The sequence below is a fragment of the Arachis ipaensis genome, chromosome B01 (genome assembly GCF_000816755.2).
Source record: "Arachis ipaensis cultivar K30076 chromosome B01, Araip1.1, whole genome shotgun sequence".
NCBI lineage: Eukaryota > Viridiplantae > Streptophyta > Magnoliopsida > Fabales > Fabaceae > Arachis > Arachis ipaensis.
The window spans coordinates 27,733,748-27,742,414 of record NC_029785.2 but is presented as its reverse complement, the minus strand read 5'-3'; the positions used below and the strand labels follow the sequence as shown (position 1 = coordinate 27,742,414).

General features: G+C 35.2%; 1 protein-coding gene across 1 annotated transcript in view; it reads right to left on the bottom strand.

Annotated features, from left to right (window-relative positions):
- LOC110265634 overlaps positions 7,542 to 8,667 on the bottom strand; it is a 33,386-nt gene continuing 32,260 nt past the window's right edge. Inside the window, exon 3 of the mRNA XM_021108715.1 lies at positions 7,542 to 7,575. The gene's annotated coding sequence lies outside the window, so the exon portion shown is untranslated. The remainder of the gene's footprint in view (positions 7,576 to 8,667) is intronic.

Here is an 8,667-nt window from a genome sequence, read left to right as displayed (position 1 = left end):
AAGTTGTTAAAGTTGTTAAAATATTTTCAATTTAACATCTATGATTTCAAACATATATAACATCCATAATCAACGAATTGAAATTGATCTATTGTTACTTATTAATTTTTTTCAAGTCACAAACTAACCATTTTTTTATGTTTCTGATTTATCAAATTTGAGATGTTTATATTTTTTTTTTATAAAACACCCTTGGTGATTTGGGGATACTTTTTGGGGTTAATGATATAAGGATTTGAGATTTTTTTTTTTTTTTTGGAATAAAGATTGTATATAATTGTGAATGTAATAATGAGGGAGAGTTTTTTGAGATTTGATTCACAAATTAGAATTAATTTTTCGTGTAATTAAATGAAAAGAGATGTTTATAAAACAAAATTAATTATATCAATTAAGTCAAAAAAATGAATCACACTCTAATATGTATTTTAATTTTTTTTATTGTTTATAGTTTTTTATTTACTTAGCATTACTAATAATTATTTTAGTTCAGAACAATTTGTTTCATAGTCTAGGATGGCATTACTAATAATTATTTTGGTTACTTAGCATTAGTAATAATTAAGTCAAGAGTTTATTATTGTTGTTTTATAGAAAGCATAAATAGACTGTTTAAACTCAAGGGAAACATGTGGAGTATAATTGTATAAAAAACTACTCAGTTTGAACAAAAAGCTTAAAGTTTTGTGTTTGTTGGATAATTTATTTAAATTTCAACTTGAACGAAGTTGTGATAAACAAATCTTTGGCCTTAAAACTCAACTTTAGGAAATATAAACCTCATTTCCCTAACACAAATGGTAGCACTAGCACTAATTTAAACTCCAATTATATAGTACATAGAAAGAACAAAACATCGCATCTAACTTTTGCAATAATGAAAAGAAAACTCAAAACTAATAATACTCACAAAATCTTAAGAGGATACAAATAAAAATAACTTAGATGCCTATCATTACTAAATTACTTAACATACATAACATAAAGAACCTTATAGCATTCACGAAGCTTTTCGGTGTCATAAGGATGTCGCATGCGACATTCGATGACGCAACAATCCTGAAGGCATTTTTTCCTTTTTACCGGGTTACTTGGATGATGTTTTTGACATTGTGTGATGCAATCTCCCAACTTATTAGATGCAATATAATAAGATGGAGTACAAGCTCCTTTAGAAAAAATGTAATAGGATTCACCATTGATATAACAAATAATAAATATTCCAATAATCAACATTGCAATTGCATTTGCTGCATCATTCTTGGCCATAACTCTTTTTAATAATAATAATATTATTATTATTATCTGTGCAATCTTATGATAGACTGATGGGTTTTATAGAGGTTTAAAAGTTTTCTTAATATTGTTATATGCTACGTATGATTCGAAAACTATAATATTCCTTGCTCACTTTGTGTCCCCCCATCCTTCTAAAAGCCACAAATTGCCAATATAACGAAAAGCTCATTATACAAAAGTGTTGTTTTGGAACTTTTTTTTATTATTTTGCACAATCTTAATTGACTCTTGAGTTCAATGAAAATGATGTACTCATTGGCAGAGAAAATTCTCGAATAGTTCGTCGTGACCAAAATAATGCTTATAATGTGTTGGCTCGATTAAGAGTCAATCAAGGTGGTGAACGTTATTAGATCACGAGAATTGTTAAGGATGTGCTTAATAGAGTTGGATTCAATGTGAGTTTTATGAATCAACTATATTTTGTCTCTGCTTTTTCTGTTGCTGTTCAAATGGCGAAAGTGTCTCGAGGGGTAAAAAATTTTAAAATAGTCACAAAATTTGCTGGAGAAGTTGGTGAATTAACTATTGAGCATATTACTCGATATTTGGTTGAGATAGAAAATTTGGCTAACGATGAGAATTTGAAAATGAAGTTCTTTCCTTCTTCGTTAACAAAGAATGCATTTTCTTAGTTTTCGAATCTCAGGCCTAATTCAATGACAACTTGGGCACAGTTAGAAAGTACTTTTCACTCTCAATTTTATTGAGGGGAATTAAACGTAACAGTTACCGATTTGGTGGCTTTAAAACGTGATGACGGAGAAACAATTGATGATTACATGATTCGTTTCAAAAACACTCGAAGTCGATATTATGTATCTCTCCCTGAGAGTGAAGTAGTAAAGATGGCAACGATGGGGCTAGATTTTTATGTGCATCACACTTGCTTAATGTCCACATACCTGATTTGGCCCATTTGGCTAAAAGGGTACGCCAAGTTGAAACTCTTAGGAAAGAAAAGAAGAAATATAAAAATGAGAGAAAATTGAAAAGTAAATATTTTTTCTGAAAAGAGAAGCTGTCATATGTTGCAGTGGAATCCTCGAGTGAGCAATCTAATTTCGAAGCGGAAGTCAATTTGGCTGAATTAAAGAAAGGACCACCTTATGTTTGTTCTTTACTTAAGAAAATTTCGAATTCTAATGCATTAAGTGATTCGAAACATAAGAGTGGGAAGAAATATAGTTTTGATATTTCAAAATTAGATCAAATATTTGATGTGTTGGTTAAAGATAAATAGTTAATCTTGCCAGAAGGCAGGACTTTGCTTTCGATAAAAGATTTAAAGGGAAAACCCTATTGTAAGTTTCATCAAACAACAAGCCATTTGACTAATAATTGTGTCCGTTTCAGAGACTTGATACAAGAAGCAATCATGGAAGGAAGGTTGAAATTCGATGATCGAAAGAAAGAAATGAATGTTGATTCTGATCCCTTCGATATTGGAGCTAGTTTTATTGAACCATATTTTGGTGTTAATATGGTTGGTTTCTCTTATGATTTCGATATTGCTCTGGGAGACTTCAAGTCTAGTGCTCGAGCGGTTATTCTCGGAGTTAGTGATAGGCTGTTAGAGTTTTTAATGCAACAACAATTAAAATGTCGGGACGTATCTCTGTGTCCTCGATGTAATGCAGTCTTTGATACGGAAGCTTTAGCAATTTTCGAGAAAGAAAGAATGAGGAAAGAGTCGGCTCATGATACGTGAATATTTTATACCCTTTTTGGCACCATTTTCTAGTTGTTTTTAGTTTGATTTTATTTAATTTTACTTGATTTTTGTGCAAAAGTCCTATTTGGATGCTACTTTGATGTTTTCTTGTGTTTTTATGATTTCAGGTGAAATTCGGAGCAGTTTGGCGGAGTATGGAGCTGCATAGGAAAATGCTGTCAGCATACCCCTGGGCGCTGAACGCCCACCTAGCGTTTAACGCCATCAGGGGGACACAGGCCAGCAACGTTGCACTCCCCCCTGACGTTTAACGTCTATCTCTGGAGTTAAACGCCAGCAGCAGCCCGTTTCACACCTCTTTGGGCCTCTCAAGTGGAGTTTGCACCTCTTAGCTTATTTTTATTTTCTTTTTGTAATTTTTAATTACAAACAATATCTTTTACGTTTAGAATTTATTATTTTATTTTATTTTCTTATCAAATTAGGTTAGTATTTAAAGGAAAAGATCACTTAGGTTTAGGATCTTCTTTCTCCCACACTTTTCAGAACCTTATTTTCTCTGTAAGTTATGAGCAAGTAAAACTCTTGGTAAAGGTTGGGAGCCCTGTTTATTTCTATAGATTAAGATTATTATTCTTCTATTTTAATTTATTTTTAATTCAATTCTAAGGATTGTTTTCATTCTTAATCTTATGAATTGGGTGGAACGAGAGTATGACCCTTTTCTACATGAGTTCTTGTGATTTTTGAGAGAGTTATCTCACTTGAACTACAGCTTGAAAACATTCCTCTTAGATGGCTAATTACACAAACCGATGGGATAAGTAACATCTATTCATCCGGTTTGGGGTAATTAGGGCCTTCGTGGTATAAACTAGTTTTTCTGAACTTCACCCTTAAATCTGAGTCAAGTGACCACGAGAGTGGCGGTTGATGAAGGTTGAAGGAGGCTAAATCGCTAAGAGATTATGGTTTAGACACTTATGGTTTGCCATAGAATGAATCATTCATTGTTAAAATAGTTGGTAACAGATTTTAATCCAGAAAAAGTAAATATCTCCGAGACCTTAACCGTTTCTTTACATTGTTTTCACACCAAACTATTTATTGCTTTTCTTATTTATTTCCTTATTATTTTTATGCGTTTACAACAACAACTCTTTTTATTGTTTACCTGACTAAGTTCAACAGGATAACCATTGCTTGCCCTGTTCGACAATCCTCGTGGGATCGACCCTCACTCACCTGAGGTATTACTTGGATGATCCGGTGTACTTGCCGGTTAAGCCATGGGAATTCAAAGATATGGAGTCCGCCATAAGGTGGCGACCCCCTATCACCCACAGATGAGTAGACAAGCTGAGGTCTCGAATAGAGAGCTCAAGAGGATCTTAGAAAAGGCAATAAGCACCTTGAGGAAGGACTGGACAAGGAGACTTGATGATGCTCTCTGGGCGTATAGGACAGCTTTTAAGACCCCTATTGGAATGTCTCCTTATCAGTTAGTGTATGGTAAAGCTTGTTATTTGCCAGTGGAGTGGAGCACAAAACGTACTGGGCAACAAGGTTCTTGAACTTTGATGCCAAGGCTGCAGGAGAGAAAAGATTACTCCAGCTGAATGAATTGGACGAGTTCCAGCGTGCTGCCTATGAGAATGCCAAAGTCTACAAGGAAAGGGCCAAAAAGTGGCATGATAGGAAGATAGCTTCCAAAGAATTTGAGCCGTGCTAGAAGATTCTGCTTTTCAATTCTAGGCTCAAGCTCTTTCCTAGGAAGCTTAAATCATGATGGTTAGGATCCTTTGTAGTTATTGGAGTATCACCCTATGGTCATATGGAACTTTAAGATAGGAAATCAGACAACATATTCATAGTCAATGGACAGAGAGTAAAAGATTACCTCAGAGATGAGATTGATCGTTAGAGATCTACGCACCTGCTGACATAACAAGTGGTGAATGTCAAGCTAATGACAGTAAAAAAGTGCTTGTTGGGAGGCAACCAAACCATACATATCCTTTGATTTAAGTTTGCTTTATTTCAGTCTAATTCAAGTGTTATCTTAGTTTGATTTCATGTTAATTCATTTTATATCAATTTTCATAGCTTTCCTAGGCTTTCTGACGTTTGTGATCATGTACAGTACTAAAAGTAGAGACAGAAACACTCAGATAGAAGAACAGCACACCTTGGAGGAAACCCCCTGGTGGCGCTGACGAACGAATTTCTGCTAGTAAAGAATTTCACAAATAATATCTCGTTGCAAGTATAGTTTCTAAACTAACAAGAATCCTTTCATACAAAAATTTGGTTGTCACAAGTAACAAACCCCTAATAAAATTGATAACTGAAGTATTTAAACCTCGGGTCATCTCTCAAGGAATTCTAGGGAGGTGTATTTATTATTGGTTATGGAAGGTTATCTTTTTGGGATTTTTGAATAATGAACAGGAAAAGTAAATTGCAAGAATTAAAGTAATAACTAATAAAGCTCTTAGCAAGATATGAGAACTGGAAATCCTATCCTAGTTATCCTTATTAATTGTGATGAGAATTGTTCATTACTCCCACTTAGTTAACCCTTACTAAATAAAGGAAAGTCAAGTGGACTAATTAATTTGATTCCTCAAGTCCTAGTCAACTCCTAAGGAAAGACTAGCTTTAGAGGGATCCAAATCAACCAGCAAATTCTAATTATCAATCAACAAAGGAGTTTGATAACTCAAGTGTCACCAATTACTCAACCAAAGCCAAAAGGAGAGAAATATAAATATTGAAAGCATCAACCACATAAATTGAAGAAAGCAACCATAAATCTGAAATACCTCAAATTACATTAAATAAAGAAATCAATTCTAACATGGAGTTCATAAACCAAATTGGGAAAATAAACAAACTAAAGTAATAGAATAAATAAAAGTAGAAAAGAAACTAAATTAAAGGAACATTGAACCTGGAATGGAGAAGAAATAAACCTAAAACTAAGAGAAATCCAAAATCCTAAAACCTAGAGAGAGCATCTCTCTCTAGAAAACTACATCTAAAACCTAAATTGTGAATTATGAATGACTCTTTGATTCTTCCACTCTACAGCCTCTAATCTGTGTTTTCTGGGCCAAAAACTGGGTCAAAAACATCCAGCACGTGGCACCGTCACGCGTACGCGTTGTCCACGCGTACGCGTGGGTTGAATTTTCTCCAGGTCACGTGTACGCGTGATTCACACGTGCGCATTGCCTAAAAGAGTGGCAACTATGGCAAGTCATATATCATTTCGAAGCCCCGGATGTTAGCTTTCCAACGCAACTGGAACCGCCTCATTTGGACCTCTGTAGCTCAAGTTGGTCGATTTAGTACCATGAGGTCAGGCTGGACAGCTCAGCAATTCCTTCAATTTCTTGCATTCCTTCCTCTTTTGCATGCTTCCTTTCCATCCTCTAAGCCATTCCTGCCCTGTAATCCCTGAATTCACTTAACGCACATATCACGGCATCGAATGGTAATAAGAGAGGATTAATATTAGCAAATTCTAAGGTCAAAGAAGTATGTTTTCAATCACAGCACAAAATTAGGAAGGAAAATGTAAAACCATGCAATTAGTATGAATAAGTGTGCAAAGACTTGATAAAACCACTCAATTGAGCACAAGATAAACCATAAAATAGTGGTTTATCAATCTCCCCACACTTAAATATTAGCATGTCTTCATGCTAAGCTCAAGAGAAGCTATAAAGGAGTGAAGAGGAATGGTAAAACTTATGAAATGCAACCTATCTATATGAATGCAACTAAATATAAAAATACTACTAGCTACTTGGTTAAAAGTAAACATGTTCTTCAAGACAAACATAAATCAGATTCCACTAATTCAAATTTTACAATAAAAGACAAGTAAACTTGTAGGAAGATAGCTCATGAAAGCAGGGAACATAGAATCAAGCATTAAACCCTCACTGGAAGTGTAACACCGTAACTACCAAAGCTCATGCTTCCGGCTGCGCGACTCTGATAGCTCGGACATTACGACGACACTTATACTATTTAATACTAAAATATGAGCCTATTTAAAACTTTAAACCGCAAAGCCGCTCCAAAAATACTTTTGTTCGATAACGTACATTCACAGAATACCTTATAACTTATAAAAGCTCATAAAGAGTACATCCATATATATACACACACATATATACACACACACACATATATATATATATATATTATATATATAAGACAATACAATTCCTATCCCTCTTACAGAATATCTCAAGATAAAGGCGAGGGTACAAAAAATAATAATTACGACGACTTTTATATTATTTAATACTAAAATATGAGCCTGTTTAAAACTTTAAACTGTGAAACCGCTCCCAAAATACTTTCATCCGATAACATACATCCATAGATACCATACAACTTACAAAACTCATAAAGAGTACATCCATATATATACATATATAATATTACAATCATTATCCAATACAATTCCTATCCCTCTTACAGAATATATCAAGATAATGGCGAGGGTTCAATAAACCATAACTAAAACAATACAGAGCATCTCAACAACTAAATAAACTTCTCGTGACTTCTGCGCCCATATCCTGAAAGGGGAAAAATGTAGGGGGGTGAGAACATCATCCTCGAAAGGGTTCTCAGTAGAGGGTTTTTGGGAATTACTGTAATAGGGTACGTGAAGATAACCGCACCAGTGATTAATAACCGTCTTATGCCTCTTTTCAAAAACAATGTTTTACAATAAAAGTAAAGTCGGAAATCTTTTCTGAAAGAAGAACCGTTCAATTTTCAAAAAACTCAAAAGCCTTTCAAAACGGTTTATCTATGCGGAGCCAAAATAGCCTTTCATATTTTATTCCAAACCATAAACACAAAACCGAAATCAACCATCAGTTCATCTCATTCCAACCACGGCCCTAAGCCCAAACAATCCAACAACAACCAATCACCACAGTCCAACAGAGTCCCAGTAGCAAACACAAATAGGAAGATGCAAGCACAAACAAATAGTTATTGCAAGTAGAACAGTTAGCAATTAATCACATAAGCAAACCAAGTATAATATGCACACCCAAACAATGTCACATAAATGCATATGATGCATGCCTGTCCCTAGTGGCTGATGATATCATCTGTCGGTTATATAGCCAACCCGACACGTCTTGGTAGCTAACCATGGACAGAAACACCCATCGCGGAGCAAGTAGGTTTGAGCTACAACCCCATTGCTACTACCCGCTCAACCCAGAGCCAGTGGAATAACCACTACTGCGGCTACTACCCAGGCGGGGGTTTAAAAGTTCAACCTGGAGCGAGGGGAATCACCACTACTACCGCTACTACCCAGGCGTCACAGTCTCTAACCTGGAGCAAGTGGGACGAACCACAACCCTTGCTACTACCCAGGTATCTCAAGCATATATTCATTTAGTCCCAGCCATGGATCAACATCCATCTCAGCCATCCGGCTTAAATTCATAATTCATAGTCAGCCATACGGCCCATAACTCATTCGGCAATCAGCCATAAATCAATATCATACACAGTCATTCCGGCTCACGATTCAATCCAGAACCAGCCAATATTCATAATCATACACAGCCATTCCGGCCCATAACAAAACAGCACTTCCACCATCCAACATCATCAAATTCATAAAACCGGCATTTAAGCCATAA